The 18,476-nt window shown below is 44.2% G+C and overlaps 1 protein-coding gene and 1 long non-coding RNA gene across 4 annotated transcripts in view; both read left to right on the forward strand.

The window, feature by feature from the left end:
• LOC133262200 (uncharacterized) overlaps positions 1–18,476 on the forward strand; it is a 205,365-nt gene that overhangs the window by 39,788 nt on the left and 147,101 nt on the right. The gene's annotated exons all lie outside the window — the stretch shown is intronic.
• Positions 1–18,476, forward strand: part of LOC133262197 (polycomb group RING finger protein 3-like) — a 107,456-nt gene that overhangs the window by 27,049 nt on the left and 61,931 nt on the right. For all 3 annotated transcript variants that reach the window (XM_061441155.1, XM_061441153.1, XM_061441154.1), the window contains exon 3: positions 11,031–11,071. The gene's annotated coding sequence lies outside the window, so the exon portion shown is untranslated. The remainder of the gene's footprint in view (positions 1–11,030; positions 11,072–18,476) is intronic.

An 18,476-nucleotide genomic window follows, 5' to 3' on the forward strand; every position in this document is an offset into this window, starting at 1 on the left:
ACTCAAAACTGTAATTAATTGATTTTTAACTCTAAATTCCATTTTGCCTTCGTTAAATGTTGCTTCTTGCCCTAATGAAGACTTCAGAGAATTTAGCCTGCATAAAAATTTTATGCATTCCTATTTGTTTTCCCAATTTGTACTTTAAGCGTTTCAGAAAGAATGCCTTTTTTTCCCTTTTATTTTTCCTTTTTTTTTTTTTTGTTTTTTTTTTCCTTTTCCTTGGTGGCCAGTAGCTCCCACATCTGTAACAAATTCTTTTCCCTCTGATTTAACGCTGAATAAGTTGCTCCTGTATCCACTAAAATTCCACTTTATTTCCTCTAGTCCCTAGTTTTAATTTAACCAGTGGATCTGCTAGGGTAGATTCCCCAGGTCCCTTGTCAATCTAGTTCCAATTCATCCACCGGAGCCACCCTATGGCACTCCTCCCCAGGGCACTCTCACTTCCAACTTTCAAAACTCCCCACAGCACACACACACCGATCTGGTCCCATAGGAGAAGAACCCACTTCCCCCACCTTTGCCTGACATTCCTCCTCCACCAGTTTCAAAGCCACCACCGCAACTAGCATGACCTAGCTCACTCCTGTCCACATTTATTCAACAACCCCAGTTGTCCCGTCTGTCAACATGTCTGTTCCCACTTGTTTGCCTGCCCCAGCACTCCTTTCCACCTTGGTTTTCCCTTTTTTTTTTTTTTTTTTTCTCGCAGTTGCCCACCCTGCTCTGCAGGGATTACAGATGCCTGTCTCTGCAACAGCACTTCTGGTTTAATGTGAATGTGCTGCTTGTTGCCAGTGACAGCAATCTCCTCCTCCTTATCAATATCTGATAGGACAGATATAGAGAGTGCTCCTCTTGGAGGTACCTGTGATATATAATTTTCCTATTTATTTTCCTGATTACTGTTTTTTTAACTTTTAAACACCTTTCCCCCAATATCACAGGCTGAACGACATCTCTCCAGCTTAGCTTTCTGTTTTTCCCTGTCCTTTTCCAAAGCTAAAATTAGGGATCTGGCAGAGCTATATTAATTTCACACTCTGTCTGCCACTCTGGGTGGTTTCTTAAAGTGAAAAATATATCTGTATATATTACTTCATCCCATTTTCCTGGCCACCTCAAAACCAACATTAATTGTAACAATGTATTATAATTCAGAGTTCCATTCTTAGGACATTTCTCCTGATCTTCCAAAGTATATAAAAGCCACTATTGGTTACAATATTTTATCAACGTTTTCTTGTTTACTGAGCCCCCAGAAGACCCTCCCAATTCTTTCCAATGTGCCAAAATGTAACCCAATGGGCTTTTCTTCAGAATTCCATTGTTTTCACCGGCTCCCATTTCAAACAATGTTTTACAAATCTCTATAGCTTCTCTTTCCCAGTGCACTGCGAATGCACTTAAAAAAATATGAGAGCACCTACACACAAGTTTTATGATATTCTCAGGGAGTTCAGTAAAATAATATCTCTGGGTTCTGCAGATCAACTCCCCTTTTGTTAGATCATAGTTTTGGTTCCAGCAAAATTTACACTGTCCTAGTATCCACGGCAGGTTCCACTGTTCAAAAGTTATTATGCACCCATATGTGAGGCTACAAGCCTCTGGTACTGAGTGTAAAGTCCAGATCTCAAGAGTAGGACTACAGACAGATTATACTTCTCTTATACAGCCACTGGGGCGCAGAGAGGAAACTCTTCTTAACCCCCCCATTAGCCACAGTTTACTTTTGTCTACTTCTCCCCCACCACTTAAACCCTGTAATCTTTAACACTAACAACACATGAAACACTTAGACACAACACAAGACAAATATGCTTCGTCCGTCTCTGGCCGCTCTCCTCGGGGAGAACATGGAACCGCGGATCAGGACTGCACACTTGCTTTGTAGCTATGCTACCTCTCAGTCACACAGAAACACCAACACACCTACTCATGGGATCCCACACACTCACACTATGGTTCCGCTTACCCTTCTTCTGCTTCTTATGGTAGCAGGTCCGTCCCGGTTCCCAGAATTTGAGATGCAGCGGAGACCTGGTGGGTTCGCCTACCCTTCACCTGCTTCCACTACGGTCATTATCAGGTCCTTCCTGGCTCCCAAAACTTGGGATGCAGTGAAAACCTGGACTCGCCTGATCCGCCTTCAGGACCGCTCGCAGCCGCTCTACTGGTCGACGAGCCCCCTGCTTGCAAGCCCTACCTGCCAAGGGGAAATTTGCTGTGTGCCAGACGTCTCTGTGTGCCTTACCAGCAGCCCCAGGCCACGTGTACGCTTTACAGGCCCCCTAAATTACCTAAATTTCAAGCATACCGTTTCTCCGCAGCCGGCACAGGTTGTTGTCTGTCCCCGCAGTGAGCAGACGAGAAGCGGAGCTCCTCCAGGCAAGCAGTCTGGGGCGCCTAGGATGTCTGCCCCTCAGCCGATCCTGCAGCCTAACAGAGGACTCCTGCCTGGCTCACCAAATTGATACGTGGATTGACTCCACAACTCGTTAGAAGTTGTAAAGTAGGTATGCTTTTTATTCAGCGCTGAGACGCACGGGGATAAATCCTCAAAGTCATGCGTACCTCAGTGTTGTTTCCCTCTGTCATAGTTTAAACCCTAGCCAGACAGCTTGTTCACTCACTCCCAGTGAGTGGTGCTGGGCTGGAAGCAATTGAGCCCCCCCCCGAGGGCTCTCCCCTTCCCCACTTCTGTGAGGGATGGGGAGGAGAACTGAAAGAGTGCAACTCCCACGGGTTGAAACAGGAACAGTCCAGCAACCAAAATACAACACAAATCACCACCGCTACCACCAGTGACAACAGTGATAAGAGAAAATAACAAGGGAAGAGAATACAATACCACCCGCCAAGAAACGAGTCCAACCCAGAAGCCCGTGTCCTTCCGGGTAACTCCCAGTTACTCCCCCGGGCATGACAATATTCCATACCATTTACGCCATGCTCAGATCCCACATTTTCAGTAACCCATCGCTCTCCCACATATATACATCCATATACACACAGACCAAAAGAAAGAGATCATTTTCTTAGTGCATGGACCAATCCCTATAATGCTGCTGAGTCCATTCGGTCTATAATGTCAGGTTTCACCTCTTGTAACAATCTTTCAGGACTGGATAGGCTATGTACAGTATTGGATTGTTGCCTGCTGATGCTGATCATTCCTTTACTGCGGAACTCATCCGGTTCTATCAAAGTTCATTCTCTGTTGGGATGATGGTTGGAGGGAAGTCAGGGCTAGTCGCTGGTGACATGGGGACACCTAGCTGATGGGCTATAAAAGTATTACACAGCAGGCAGCAGCATACAATTAAGTTCCTTGGCTGTTTTCCCTAAAATCAAATCCCCTTGAGGTATACATCGGACTTCCCCATCTTCCCACATTACCCACCAAGTATATCCAGGTGCTTGAGCAAAAGCAATCCCACGAGTGGGTTTGCCTTTACCTGAAGCAGGAATAACCCAGACTGTCTTCCCCAGCAAATTCTTCATGTGCACCACAGGAACTTTGTCCCCCTCTACAATATGTAAGAGTTCTGACTGGGCTGGGCCAGCCCTGTTGGCAGATCCTCTGGTGTTGACCAACCAGGTGGCCTTTGGTAAGTGTGTATCCCAATGCTTGAAAGTTCCCCCACCCATTGCTCTCAGTGTAGTTTTTAACAGCCCATTATACCGTTCGATTTTCCCAGAGACTGGTACATGGTAGGGGATGTGATATACCCACTCAATGCCATGCTCTTTGGCCCAAACATCTATAAGGTTATTCCGGAAATGAGTCCCATTGTCTGACTCAATTCTCTCTGGGGTGCCGTGTCGCCACAAAATCTGTTTCTCAAGGCCCAGGATAGTGTTCCGGGCAGTGGCATGGGGCACAGCGTATGTTTCCAGCCACCCGGTGGTTGCTTCCACCATGGTAAGCACATGGCGCTTGCCTTGGCGGGTTGGTGGCAGTGTGATATAGTCAGTCTGCCAGGCTTCCCCATATTTATACTTCAACCATCGTCCTCCATACCAAAGAGGCTTTAGCCGCTTGGCTTGTTTAATTGCAGCACATATTTCACACTCATGAATAACCTGGGCAATAGCGTCCATTGTTAAGTCCACCCCTCGATCATGAGCCCATCTGTATGTTGCATCTCTGCCCTGATGGCCTGAAGTGTCATGGCCCCACCGGGCCAAAAATAATTCACCTTTATGTTGCCAATCTAAGTCCATCTGAGCCACTTCAATCTTAGCCGCTTTTATCCACTTGTTGGTTGTTCTGGTGTTCCTCAGTGCCCCGCCTCTTGGGTACATGAGCATCTACATGACGTACCTTCACCACCAGGTTCTGCACCCTGGCAGCAATATCTTTCCACAGTGCAGCAGCCCAGATGGGTTTACCTCTGCATTGCCAGTTGCTCTGCTTCCATTGCTTCAACCACCCCCACAGGGCATTTGCCACCATCCATGAGTCAGTATAGAGGTAAAGTACTGGCCACTTTTCTCGTTCAGCTATGTCCAGGGCCAGCTGGATGGCTTTCACCTCAGCAAACTGACTCGATTCACCCTCTTCTTCAACAGTTTCTGCAACTTGTCGTCCAGGACTCCATACAGCTGCCTTCCATCTCCGATGCTTTCCCACAATACAGCAAGACCCATCAGTAAACAAGGCATACTGCTTTTCACTTTCTGACAGTTTGTTATATGGTGGGGCCTCTTCAGCATGCTTCACCTGCTCCTCAGGTGGCATTCCAAAATCTTTGCCGTATGGCCAGTCCATGATGACTTTTAGAATGCCTGGATGACTGGGATTTCCTATTCGAGTTTCTTGTGTAATTAGTACAGCCCATTTACTCCATGTGGTGTGACTTCATTCAGGCCACGATAGTCTACTGTTAGTCTCCATTCTCCATTAGACTTTCGCACTGGCCATATGGGGCTATTAAAGGGTGAGCGGGTCCTGCTGATCACCCCCTGACTCTCCAGTCTATGGATCAGCTGATGGATGGGAATCAGGGAGTCTCGGTTGGTGTGATATTGCTGCCGGTGCACTGTTGTGGTCGCAATTGGCGCTTGTTGTTCTTCGACTTTCAGCAACCCCACAACAGAAGGATCCTCTGAGAGACCAGGCAAGGTGTACAGCTGCTCAATTTCCTCAGTCTCCAAAGCAGCAATACCAAAAGCCCATCAGTACCCTTTTGGGTCTTTGAAGTACCCTCTCTTGAGGTAGTCTGTGCTGAGGATGCATGGAGCCTCTGGACCAGTCACAATAGGGTGCTTTTGCCATTCCCTCCCAGTCAGGCTGATTTCAACCTCCAGCACAGTCAACTCTTGGGATCCTCCTGTCACTCCAGAAATATAGATGGGTTCCACCCCTTGACAGCTTGATGGCATCAGGGTACACTGTGCACCGGTATCTACTAGAGCCTTATACTTCTGTGGGACTGATGTGCCAGGCCATCTGATCCACACAGTCCAGTAAATCCGATTTTCCCCTACCTACACCTGGCTGGAGGGAGAGCCCTTCTAATGGTCATCACAGCGTTGGACACTTAAGTCATGGTAAAAGGGATTATTCTTCGTTATCACAGGAGCTGGAGTAAAATCAGCTCTTCCACTCCATCTGGGAAACTGCTCACCAGAGACTGAAGCCGTAGCTCTCATGGGATGATCAGTCTTGGCCCTTGCTCCCCTCTTCAATTCACTCACCCGTTCCTCCAAAGCTGAAGTAGGTTTTCCATCCCACTTTGTCAGGTCTTCTCCTTGATCCCGCAGGTAAAACCATAGGGTACCCCGTAGCGTATACCTCCTGTATCTCCTCTCTCGAACAATAGGACGCCTTTTGTTAATAGCCGAGACATGTGTTGGTACACGTGAGGAGCTGGATATATGAGACAGATCGTCCCTCAATTGTTTGAGATCCTGGGACAGTTTTTCCACAGCTGAGATGATGGAAGGGGTGAGATTGTCTTCGAACTCTCGGAGTTTATGAACCATTTCATCCACTGTTAGTGGTACTATGTCATTCCAGGTCACTGTTGCCAATGAATGGGCATATGATGACGGTGCATTCCGTGTAAGTTTTCGCCACATGGGTCGTGTACATTCAACTTTATCTGGTTCTATGGGTGTATCCCCGTTATTCGGCTTGGTGTGATAGATCATCTCTACGATGGCTGATTCCCTCAGAGACTGGATGCAAGTAGTCCACTTGGCCGAACGACTCGTAACATCATCCTTTTATGGAAAACTTTCTTTCTCAGCTGCCAAGAGCCGCCTCCAAAGACGGAGGGACTTTTTCTCTCTTGCAATTGCTTTGTCAATTCCCCCTTCTCTAGCAAGTGTTCCCAGCTGCTTGGCTTCTGTACCTTCTAGTTTGTGAGCATCGGCCCCATATTCCTAGCATCGGAGTAACCAGGTGATGATGTGCTCCCCTGGTTGACGGGAAATCTTTTCGCATATTCCGTAGCTCGGTTGAGGTCCGAGGTCGAGAAGTTACCTCTTCTTCTTCTTCTTCGTCATGTGATGATGACTCCTGATCAGATGCTAGACCGGGTGGTGAATACATTGTTTCTTCATCTTGCTTCACCCTTCTTGCCTCTTTTTTGCTTTTTCTCTTGCGTGCAGGGGCGACTGATACTGGTACGAATTGGTCCTCTGGTTTGGCTGCAGTGATTATCACTGTGGTTTGAGTAGCGACTGTACTTGTTGCTGGGGGTGGTGTAGCTACTGTGCTTGGAGCTGGCGTAACTGCGCTGTCTGTTGCAGTCAAAATTTGAGTAACTGCTTTACTTGCCAGTGGGGTAGCTGCGCTGTTCATTGCAGCCAAAGTTTGAGTAGCGACTGTACTTGTTGCTGGGGGTGGTGAAGCTGCTGTGCTTGGAGCTGGAGTAGCTGCGCTGACTGTTGCTTTACCCTCAGATCCACTGACATTCTTTTCCTTTTGAAGGTGCTGGATAGTGTTGAACAGTACATTTTGCAGTTGTTCGGTGGTGAAATTCCAAAGTACTGGAGGGGCCCACTGACCTAGATACTTGCCCATACTATCCCACACACCCTGCCAATCATGACTGTCCAGCCTCAGGGAAAATCTCTTGGTCCTCCTACATCGTCATTTGACCCCAGACAAGACCCAAACCTGACTCTGCTTATCACTTGAAATCAGTCGTGGGCAAAATACACTCTGTATGCGTGTTAGCATGGTGATTCCCATCACCATCAGCAAACAAGTCTCAACAGCATTAAAAGGCCATTCAAAAACTTCAAATCTCTCAAATGATGCTGTACATGGTCTGGGGGGAGGACTGGGAGGGTAAAAGAATGTCTCCTTCACAGTTTGACCACCCGAGAAGGAGAAAAAAGATGTGTAATTCCTAAGCACTTTTATTATAAACCTCCCAAAGTATAAAGGTGGTGACCACACTGGGAACATAAGCCAGATCAGTTTCATGATCAATGATTCTATTTTATTACAAGTCATTACCATAAATTACAATGAGACAAAAACCTTAGCCCAGGCTCCACATTTGAAAAACACTAATACCGCAAATACCGGCTGGAAGTAAGGTACGATATACTGAAACTGTGAGATCAAGAGGAACAACCTTGAGAGCCAATAAATCAGCATTGTGACGAGTGACTATTAATCTGGGCATATCTGTCGTTCTCTCAACCCCTCGAGCCCCATGTTGGGTGCCAAAAAGAACTGTCGTGCTTTATACCCTAGGCAGACAGCTTGTTCACTAACTCCCAGTGAGTGGTGCCAGTCTGGAAGCAATCGAGGCCCCCCCCCCGGGGCTCTCTCCTTCCCTGCTCCCGGAGGGATGGGGAATAGAATCGAAAGAGTGCAACTCCTACGGGTTGAGACAAGAACAGTCCAGCAACCAATGTACAACACAAATCGCCACCGCTACCACCAACGACAACAATGATAAGAGAAAATAACAAGGGAAGAGAATACAATATCACCGGCCAAGAAACGAGTCTGACCCATAAGACCCCGTGTCCTTCTGGGTAACTCCCTTTTACCCCCCCGGGCATGACATGCTGTGGTATGGAATACATCTTTGGCTAGCTTGGGTCAGGTCCCCCTCTCTGCTTCCTCCTGGCTTCCCCTTCTCCCTGGTAGAGCATGAGCCTCACAAAGTCCTTGGTCAGGGTAAACATTACTTAGCAACAACTGAAAACATTGGTATTATCAGCACTGTTCCCAGGCTGAAAGTCAAAACACAGCACTGCACCAGCTACCAAGAAGGAGAAAAATTGACTGTTACTGCTAAACCCAGGACACCCTCTACATTTATTCTCTAAAGTTGTATATATTTATAAGGTTGCACAATATGCCTATACATTCATGTCCTATCTCCGCTTCGTATTATAATGAGCTAGAAGGTCCTTTGAGCCTGTGCAGTGCCCCCTCTGGTCATGGGCAGGGGTCTCAAGATGAAGTAAATGAGTCTTCCTCTTCTTAGACTTTTCACCTTTTAGTCTTCATGTATGGCCTTAGGGTTTGGTTGGTGTCCCAGCCATAAACCATCTGCTTCTCCCCCTTATCAGTAGATTCAGGCATCTGCTTTTCCTTATCAGTTTCTGCTTATCAGTAGAATCAGGCATCTGCTTTTCCTTGTCAATAGAACCAGGTGTCTGCTTTTCCTTATCAATAGAACCCAGACAATACTTTTGTTTAAGCAAGCGAATTCCTCTAACCCCCTTGTACAACCCCCTTGTGCAATCCCCTTGTACAACCCCCTTGTACATTGGTCAACCCTCTGCATCACTACTACCATCAAAAATAATAATTATAGGGGAAATAATAAGGGGAGAGAATATAAAATTAAAATGGGAAAGTTAAGAAAATAACAATAAACATGAGTGATGCATAATACAGTTGCTCACCACCCACCAACCAATACCTAGCCCAACCTGAGCAGCGATCCAGGCCTTCTGGGTAACTGCCCACAGTTTCTATACTGGGCATGACATGCTATGGTATGGAATACCCCTTTGGCTAGTTTGGGTCAGGTGTCCTGCCTCTGCTTCCTCTTAGCTTCTTGTGCCCCTCTTCACTGGCAGAACATGAGAGACTAAAAAGCCCTTGATCAGGGTAAGCATTACTTAGCAACAACTAAAACATTGGTGTGTTATCAGCACTGTTCTCAGACTAAAGTCGAAAACACAGCACTGCACCAGCTACTAAGGAGAAAAATAACTGCTACTGTTGAACCCAGGCCGTGTGTTTTTAGAATGCTCAGGTGATAAACCTGTAATTCAGTTTCTTCGACCACAGTATAAATTAGGATTTTTTTTTTGCTGAAGGAATGGATTCTTTTACAGCAGGTGCATTCTGATGTCCATTCTCCTCTACATCCAAGGGATTTTCTAGTCTTTGTGTGAAGTTTTTTGTTGGTACCAACAAAAAGGCATTTAATGCCACTCTGCTTTCAGTGTGGCAGTGTTTAACATTTCTTTGAATTTTCTCTGAATGCAATAAAAAAGTACCTAAAGGAGGTGTTGAGAGATTGTTCTGTTGCATTACATTCTGATTTTCATCTGTTGCTGTCATGAAGTTTCATTTTACCATAGTGTTTATAATTTCCTTAAGCAATATAAAAGCAAAAATAATAATTGCACGCTATGCCTTTGTTTTTGATGGAGGAAGATTAAGCAGTATTCATTGCTTGTCTTTATAACATCTGGCTGTCTTCTGTGTGAATTAATCTTTAAAAAAATTCCCTTCTTTTGTCAAGCTAAAATGTTTGTGTGGTTATCATCTGTTTGGAATGTGATGGAAAAATATTTTTTCCTTTTATGTTGGAAAATATATGAAAATTTTTGAGATATGACAGATTTCCATCTGAATATTTTTTGGAAATTCAGTGAAATGGAGAGCAGATACTTTTAAATAGATTTTGAGACTAGTACTGTTTGATGGGAATCTTCAAACCCAAATCTTCTTTTAAACAGGCCAGTCATTTTCTTTTGTCATTCTCATCTGTGCAGATGTGATGGATTGACTCAAGCTAGCAGCTAAGCACCACACATCTGCTTGCTCACTTCCCCCCACCAGTGGGACGGGAGAGAATAGAAGAGCAAAACCAAGAGAACTCATGTTTTGAGATAAAGATAATATAATAAACTAAGGAAAGAGGAAGAAGAAAGAAAAAAATAGAAAAAAAGATGATGCAAAGTCAATCACTCACCACCTCCTACAAGTAGACCAATGCCTAGACAGTCCCTGAGTAATAGGTATTTACCCAAAACTCCCCTCCCCTTCGATTTTATTGGTGCTACATGACATTATTCAGTATGGAATATCCCTTTGGTCAGTTCAGGTCAGCCATTCTGGTTGTGTCCCTTCCCAACTTTTTGCACATCCCAACCTATTTGCTGTGAGGCAGAATGAGAAATGGAGAAGGCCTTCACATTGTGTAAGCAGTATTCAGCAACAGCTAAAACATTGGTGTGTTATCAACACTGTTTTGGTAACAAATCCAAAACAGCACTGTATTGCTATACCTCTCTTCCTTTTGAATAAGCTCTGCTAATCATGATGGGCTCCAAGCTGTTTCTGGATGACACTGTGGGTGTTCTGATTGTCAGAGGCAGCTTTGGAGGGATTGCAGGTGTCAGCCAGCTGAAGTGCTAGTTAGTGTTTAGCAGGATACAGGCTGCTATGAAGAAAATTAACTCCATCCTAGCCAGGCCCAGTGCAGCAGATAATTTGGGGGTTTTAGTATTTTTGCCACCACATGGTATCAGGACTGCTTGAATTTTGAGCTGTTTTTACTTTTCCATGCTAAGCTTGTCCTTTCATAGAGGGTGGGTGTTTCCTGAAGTTGCTTTTTGTTCTAATTCTGTCAGGCTTTCCTTTTTTCTCTTTGCTAAAAATGTTAAATTTTTCTTTGAGTTGTTTTGAATTAATACATGTAGGTAGTGTTAGGTGAACTTAGTTGGCTAAGATTTCTATTTGGTAGCTGAATTTTAAAAGTTTTGGATGATAACTTTCAGATTTTTTTTTCCTGTCTTTTCAGGCCTCTGGATGGCAGACTGAAAAGAAATGCAATTTTAAGAGGTATGTTTCATGTAGCCCAAAATATTCCTGACTAGCATATATGCTAATATTCCTGACTAGCATATATGCTAATGATAAAGCCATTCCTTTGAGGAGGGGTCTCTTTGTCCTCTGTTTCTGAGAGTCTACTCTAATAAGTTTTCTTTGCTGGATCTCTGAAAGCTACTTTTTCAAACTGTTTCATTAGTGGCATGACTTTACTGAAGAGGACTGTAACATACTGCTTACCCTTCTGGTTGATAATGTTAACAAGATATTACCTTAGTAGAGAAAGTATAGTATGAATGAGGATACTTGACTGACACATCTCTACTCCTTTCCACCTCCTCCCATTGTGGATTTTCTTTAAATTGGGAATGTACTCCAAATACTTTTGTAGTTTCCTCTATTCCATTCCTTGGCTGAATACTTAGGCTATCAGGCACCGATATTGTTGCTAGCCTCAGTGTGTTATAACATAACATTATTTAGAACCAAAAAGAAGAAATACTAGTCTCTGCTCAAACCATAATTTTGTCATATTGGCTGGATATTTGGATCTGATTTTTGTTTCGGTTTTCATGTTCCATCTATTCAGAGGTCTGCCTCTTTTACTCCAGTGTTGATATGTTGTATCTGAATAATTCAGTGCTTTACAGCTTCTAGCAAAAGCACTCTCCTAGAAATTAAATTTGCTAGTTCTTATCAATTTCAGGATTCATTCAAGAAATTCTAGGGAAACTGTTCTCTTTCTTACAATTTGGAACAGATTTTAGAAAAATTGCCTCTTTCTCATTCTCACAGGACACTAGGTCTCATTCAATCTTTTTAGCACTCTCATTTTTCTAATTTTTCAAAATAAAACCTTTCCTTGTCTTCAGGATTGAGTCAGGTCTCTGAAACTTTAGAAGGTCTCCTTCTTTAAGTAGTCACAATGTAGTGTTCTGTGTGTTGTTTGTTTTTTTTTTCTTTTTTTGATTCTGTCTAAAGAATGTTTCCTAGTTAAAAGTACTTTTTGGGGTTAAAACCAGCTCTTCAGCTCATCACAGAACCGCTTCTTTCACTGGCTTGTAAGCTCTGTTTGCAAGGGTCCTAAAGAATGATCTAAGCTGCAAAGGGCTGATTTCTCACATTTCCTGCTTTTTTTTTTTTCAGCAACTGGGGCACAAATTAATTTTAAAGAGGTATCTTCTATCTGAGAAGACCTTTGTAATTTAAAAAACATGAAATTAGAGTGGAGGGTAGCTTCCTCTCTTCCAGTAATGGATTTGAGGGTAGGGGATCATGTTATGACAATCGGTTCTCACTTACTGCTGGGTTAAGAGTAAGATGCTTCTGATCAAATGCTGTTATGCAGTAGATAAAGAATTTCAGACTGTTATTTACAGTACTTCTCAGTTTGCTTAAGACTTTCTGCTGTAGCAGATTGTTTAAGCAAGGAACTGAGTGGCAGAGCTAATGAAGCTTTGTGTCGTACAGATTTGCCTTGATTGGCTCTGACTTTTTTTTTTAAACAAGTTATGCTAAGATTTTTCTGTAACTTTCTACTAATTGCTACGAAACAATATTTTAGATAAAGGTTTGGTGGCAGCTGAAGTTTTGCTGTGTTCAGTGGTGTGAAAAATGCATTCAAAAGCAGAGGGTAAAACTGCAAATGTTCAAGTCCTGGTTCCTCCTGCCTGGCTGTTTGCTTTTATTTAAGAACATAAATATCTATGAGATTTGTCTGTGAACTTGACAACAATCATATGAAAGATTTACAAGTTATTGAGCATGCATCTTGTATGCACTGAGTAGTCACATAAGCATTGTTACTGAAGGAAGCCAAGCTAAAAACATCTTCAGTTAATATATGTTTGTATATGGGATGCCATCCAGAGGGACTTTGACAAGCTCGAAAAGTGGGCTCACATGAACCTCATGAAGTTCAACAAGGCCAAGTGCAAGGTCCTGCACCTGGGTTGGGGCAACTGCCAGGATTAATACAGGCTGGGGGATGAAGGGATTGAGAGTACCCCTGAGGAGAAGGACTTGGGTGTACTGGTGGATAAAAGATTGGATATGAACTGGCAATGTGCACTTGCAGCCCAGAAGGCCAACTGTATCTTGGGCTGCATCTAAAGAAGTGTGGCCAGCACGTCAAAGGAGATGATTCTCCCCCTCTGCTCTAGTGAGACCCCACCTTGGAGTACTGCGTCCAGCTCTGGAGTCCTCAGTACAGGAAAGATATTGACCTGTTGGAGAGGGTCTAGAGGAGGGCCACAAAAATGATCAGAGGGATGGAATACCTCATCCTTGAGGAAAGACTGAGAGAGTTTGGGTTGTTAAGACTGGAGATGAGAAGACTAGGGCCTTTCAGTGCTTAAAAGGGGCCTGCAAGAAAGATGGGGAGAGACCTTTTATCAGGGCCTCTTGTGACCAAAACAGCATTGTACCTGGTGCACTGGAATGGGTTGCCCAGGGAGGTTGTAAATGCTCCATCCCTGGCAGTGTTCAAGGCCAGGTTGGACGAAGCCTTGGGTGAGATGGTTTAGTGTGATGTGTCCCTGCCCATGGCAGGGGTGTTGGAACTAGATGATCTTAAGGTCCTTTCCAACCCTAACTATTCTATGATTCTATCATCCTGCCAAATGCACCAAGTGTTATGAGAGAAATGCAGGTTAAGATCCGTCAGGGATGAGGCACAACACTCAGCAAAGTGAAAGCTCTCTTTAATGAAAGCATAGTGCTGCCATGGTGAGAGCTCTGGGACACTGATGCTAATCTAATAGGGACCCAACGAATCAGAACCCTGTTAAGAAGTGAAGCACTGCAGGGGTGGATAATAACACTTGCAAAATATCCATTGCATATTGTGTATGCAATGACCTATTTTGCTCATTAGCAATCTTACTGATGTAATGCAGGTGCTGTTGTCTGAATTCTGAGATGCACAGCTGGCCTTCATGGGTGGGTATGTGCAGATGAGGGGGAAGCAAACTATCCCAGGTTATCTTAACAACAAGAGAAGATGTGCTTGGGACTCTACGTACTCAGATGGGGGAGGCACTATCCTAGGTTACTGTAACAAAGTTTTCTTGTGCCTTACAATCTCTGTACTTGTCGTGAGTACCCTGCCCCTGTTTCTACTTCTTCTGCGCTTCCTTTGTATATCTGAGTTCAGTCAGGAGCTCCTTGCTCATCCGTCCAGGCCTCCTGCCACCTTTCCTGGCTTTCCTACTTGTTGGAATGGACTTTTCTTAAGTTATATGGTTACAGGAAAAATACATTTGTGGTGCTTTTATAAAACCTGGTTTATTTTATATGATGTAAATGACTTGAACATTTGTTGGGTGGTAGGTCATGGAGTGCTAGAACTTTCTTACCAGAACATTCCTGTGGTTCAACTAACCTAGTACTCCATCTGAAGTTATAGATGTTAACAGATGCCATACAGGAATGTGCAAGAAATCTTGTGTTAAACATCTATTCACATGGGTAGTTTCTTCTTAAGTACGGTAGCTTTGTATCTTGAATCATCAGTGTTTAACTTTCATAAATACACTAGTGTGGTGGGTTGTCCCTGGTCAACACCAACCCAGCCTCTTGCTCACTCCCCTCTCCCACAGGACAAGGAGTAAATAGAGGGATCAAGATAATTACAGTTTAATAAGGAAAGACAAAGCTGTGTGCACAAGCAAAGCAAAAAGAGGTATTAATTCACTATTTCCCATCAGCAGGCAGATGTTTAGCCACTTCCTGGGAAGAAGGGCCTCAGCACACATAATAGTTGCTTGGGAAGACAAATGCCATAACCACAAATACCCCCAATTCCTCCTCATTTCTCTGATCATTTAATGCTGAGTATGATGTCATATGGTATAGAATATCCCTTTGTTCGTTTGGGGTCAGCTGTTATCAACACTTTTAGCTATGAATACAAAGGGCAGCACCATGCAGGCTGCTATGAAGAAAGTTAACTCTATCTCAGTACAGTTAGTCAGGATTATTTAATGGGAGATGATATAATTCAGTTTGCAATATGTGCTTTCCTCTTATGTGATACAGAACAGATCTGAGAAATCCCTAAATACATGTTTCCTAATGATTTGTTGTTTACTCTTCTTAATTTTAATTTCTCATTTAAGGTGGTAATTTGATTCCACTAATTTCTTCTTTTTGTATCTCAGGAGTTATAATGGGTTTACATGTCAAGATTTTGGTAGCAGGGGGGCTACAGGGGTGGCCTCTGTGAGAAGAGATCAGCAATTGCCCCCATGTCAGACAGAGACTGCTTCAGACATCTCCAAAACAGACCCACCACTAGCTAAACCTGAGCCAGTCAGCAAAGTTGGTGGCCCCTCTGTGACAACATATCTAAGTAAGGGCAAAAAATGCTGCACAGCAGCTGTGAGGAAGAGGAGTGAGGAAAACGTGAGAGAAATAACCCTGCAGACACCAAGGTCAGTGAAGAAGGAGGGAGAGGAGGTGTTCCAGGTGCAGGAGCAGAAATTCCACTGCAGCCTGTGGAGAAGACCATGGTGAAGCATACTGTCCCCCTGCAGGCTATGGAGGACCATGTTGGAGCAGATATCCAGCCTGCAGCCTGTGGAGGACCCCACAGTGGAGCAGGCTTCTGGCAGGAACTGTGGTCCATGGGGGACCCACACTGGAGCAGAAGAAGAGTGTGAATAGGAATGAGAGGCAGAGATGAAACCTTATGAACTGACAGCAACCCCCTTTCTCCATTCCCCTGCACTGCTCAGGACAGATGGGAGGAGATAGACCTGGAAAAAGGCAGGAATGGGAGAAAGGTGGTTTTAGTTTTGTTCTTATTTTTCACTATCCTACTCTGTTATTGTCAATAAATTAATTTATTTTCCGTAAGTTGAATCTGTTTTGCCCGTGATCACAGAATCACAGAATGGTTGAGGTTGGAAAGGACAACCAGGGGTCATCTAGTCCAACCTCTCTGCTCAAGCAGGGTCACCTAGAGCACATTACTAGCAATGATATCTGCCAGCTCCCTCAGCACTCATGGGTTCATCCTATTGGGGCCCATGGACTTGTGGATGTCAGATTTGTCTGATCTTTAACCCAGTCCTCCTCAAACAAGGGAAAGACTTCCTTTCTTCAGACCTGCTCCCTGGTCTCCTGGGTCAGGGATTTCTGAGGGCTGGCCTCGGCACTGAAGACTGAAGCAAAGAAGGCATTCAGTATCTCTGCCTTCTTTGTATCCTCTGTCACCAGGGTCCATTCTCCATTCATTAGCAGGCCCATGTTTTCCTTAGCTTTCCTCTTATTAATGATGCATTTGAAGAAGCCCTTTTTGTCCTTGACATCCTTAGCCAGATACAATTTCAAATGGGCCTTGGCTCTCCTTGTCACATTTCTTCATACTCTGACAGCATCCCTATATTCATCTCAAGCAGCTTGTCCCTGCTTCCACCTCCTGTATGTCTCCTGCTTGTCTTTGAGTTTTGACAGGACTTTCTTGTTCATTCACACAAGTCTCCTACCCCCATTGCTCATTTTCTTGTCCATGGGGAATGAGCCTGGAGGAAGTTATTCTTGAATATAAAACAGCTCTCTTAGACCCCTCTTTTCTCTAGGGCCCATTCCCATGGGATTCTTCCCAGAAGGTCCCTGAAGAGGCTAACGTTAGCTTTCATGAAGTTGAGGATTTCGGTCTTACTTATTGCCCTGTTTCTTCCTTGCATGATATTGAACTCCATGATCTCATGGTCACTGGAGCCCAGGCTGCACCCAACTTTCACATCACCAACCATTCCTTCCTTGTTTGTTAGTGTAAGGTCCAGCGGCACACCTTTCCACATTGGTTCCTCCATCACCTGTATCAGAAAGTTACCATCAGTACTTTCTAGGAACTTCCTGTATGTTAAAGCCCTCATCTACTTCATCCTCCTGATCAGGTGATCTGTAGCAAACACTCACAACAGTATCACCCTTGCTGGTCTGCCCTTTAATCCTGACCCATAAGCTCTCAACTCATCATCCACCCTGAGACAGAGCTCCAGCCACTCCAGGTGTCTGTGCACATAAAGGGCAAATCCACCACCTTGTCTTCCTGGTCTGGTTTTCCTAAAAAGCGTGTCAACATTCCAGTCGTGAGCTATCCCACCGCATCTCTGTAATTGCATTGAGATCAAAGCCCTGTGACTGCACATGGATCTCTAGTTCTTCCCGATTGTTTCCCATACTACATGCATTGCTATACAAGCACTTAAGTATTCAAGCATGTCAGTTTCCCTGGAGGGGTGCAAAAGGATACCCCATAGTAATGTCCTGTAGGCACTTCCTTGGCTGAATGCACTTGCTGGAGATATGCCAGCTCAAGCCTTGTTTTGCTGTGTGTGTGGTCTCAATAACTCACCCCTTCCCCCATCTTTCCTAGTTTAAAGTTCTCCTTACTAGGTTAGCCAATTCCTTGACCCTTCTGTAAGCAGAGGATGACATGGAGCTTGAGTTGTGTATAGCTCAAGCCCACAGGATGCAGGCTAAACTGAAACCTGATGCTGAGAACTTACGAACCTTAAAATTTCATTGCCTGTCAGAAATTCATCTTGTGGTGGAACTTGTATGTCAGGACCTCTGCATGTGTAGTAAATCTGTTCTCTTGTTTTAACAGCTACGTGTTGGCAGTATGGATTACGCCTTCTAGAGAAACCTCTTATTGTGGCTTGCATCATATTTTGAAGTAGAAGTGACTAATGCCCTGGAAAAAGTTGTCTCTGTATTTCTACTTCCTGCTAATAGATACCAGTGCATTCTTGTCGTGGTTTAAGCCCAGCCGGTAATTCAGAACCACGCAGCTGCTTGCTTACTCCTCCCCCCCTTCTTCCCCTCTGCTCCCAGAGGGATGGGGAAGAGAATCGAAAGAATGTAACTCCCACAGGTTGAGATAAGAACAGACCAATAACTAAAGTATAATACAAAACTACTACTGCTACCACTACTAATAATGATAAGGGAAACAACAAGGGGAGAGAATAAAAAACTAAAAAGGGAAGGGGAAAAATACAACAGTAAACATGAATGATGCACAATACAATTGCTCACCACCTGCTGACCAATATCCATCCCGACCTGAGCAGTGATTTGGGCCTTCTGGGTAACTCCCCCCAGTTTCTATACTGGGCATGATGTGCTGTGGTATGGAATACCCCTTTGGCTAGTTTGGGTCAGGTGTCCTGTCTCTGCTTCTTCCTGGCTTCTTGTGCCCTTCCTCACTGGCAGAGCATGAGACTGAAAAGTCCTTAATTGGAGTAAGCATTACCTAGCAACGACTAAAGCATTGGTGTGTTATCAATGTTGTTCTCAGACTAAAATCGAAAACACAGCACTGCACTAGCTGCTAAGAAGGAGAAAAATAACTGTTACAGCTGAACTCAAGGTAGTTATTTAAACAACTACTGAGTTTTATGGT

Source organism: Pezoporus flaviventris, unplaced genomic scaffold (assembly GCF_033815535.1).
Source record: "Pezoporus flaviventris isolate CSIRO_AGI_PZ_B2104156 unplaced genomic scaffold, CSIRO_AGI_Pfla_v1 ptg000193l, whole genome shotgun sequence".
NCBI classification, from domain to species: Eukaryota; Metazoa; Chordata; class Aves; order Psittaciformes; family Psittacidae; genus Pezoporus; species Pezoporus flaviventris.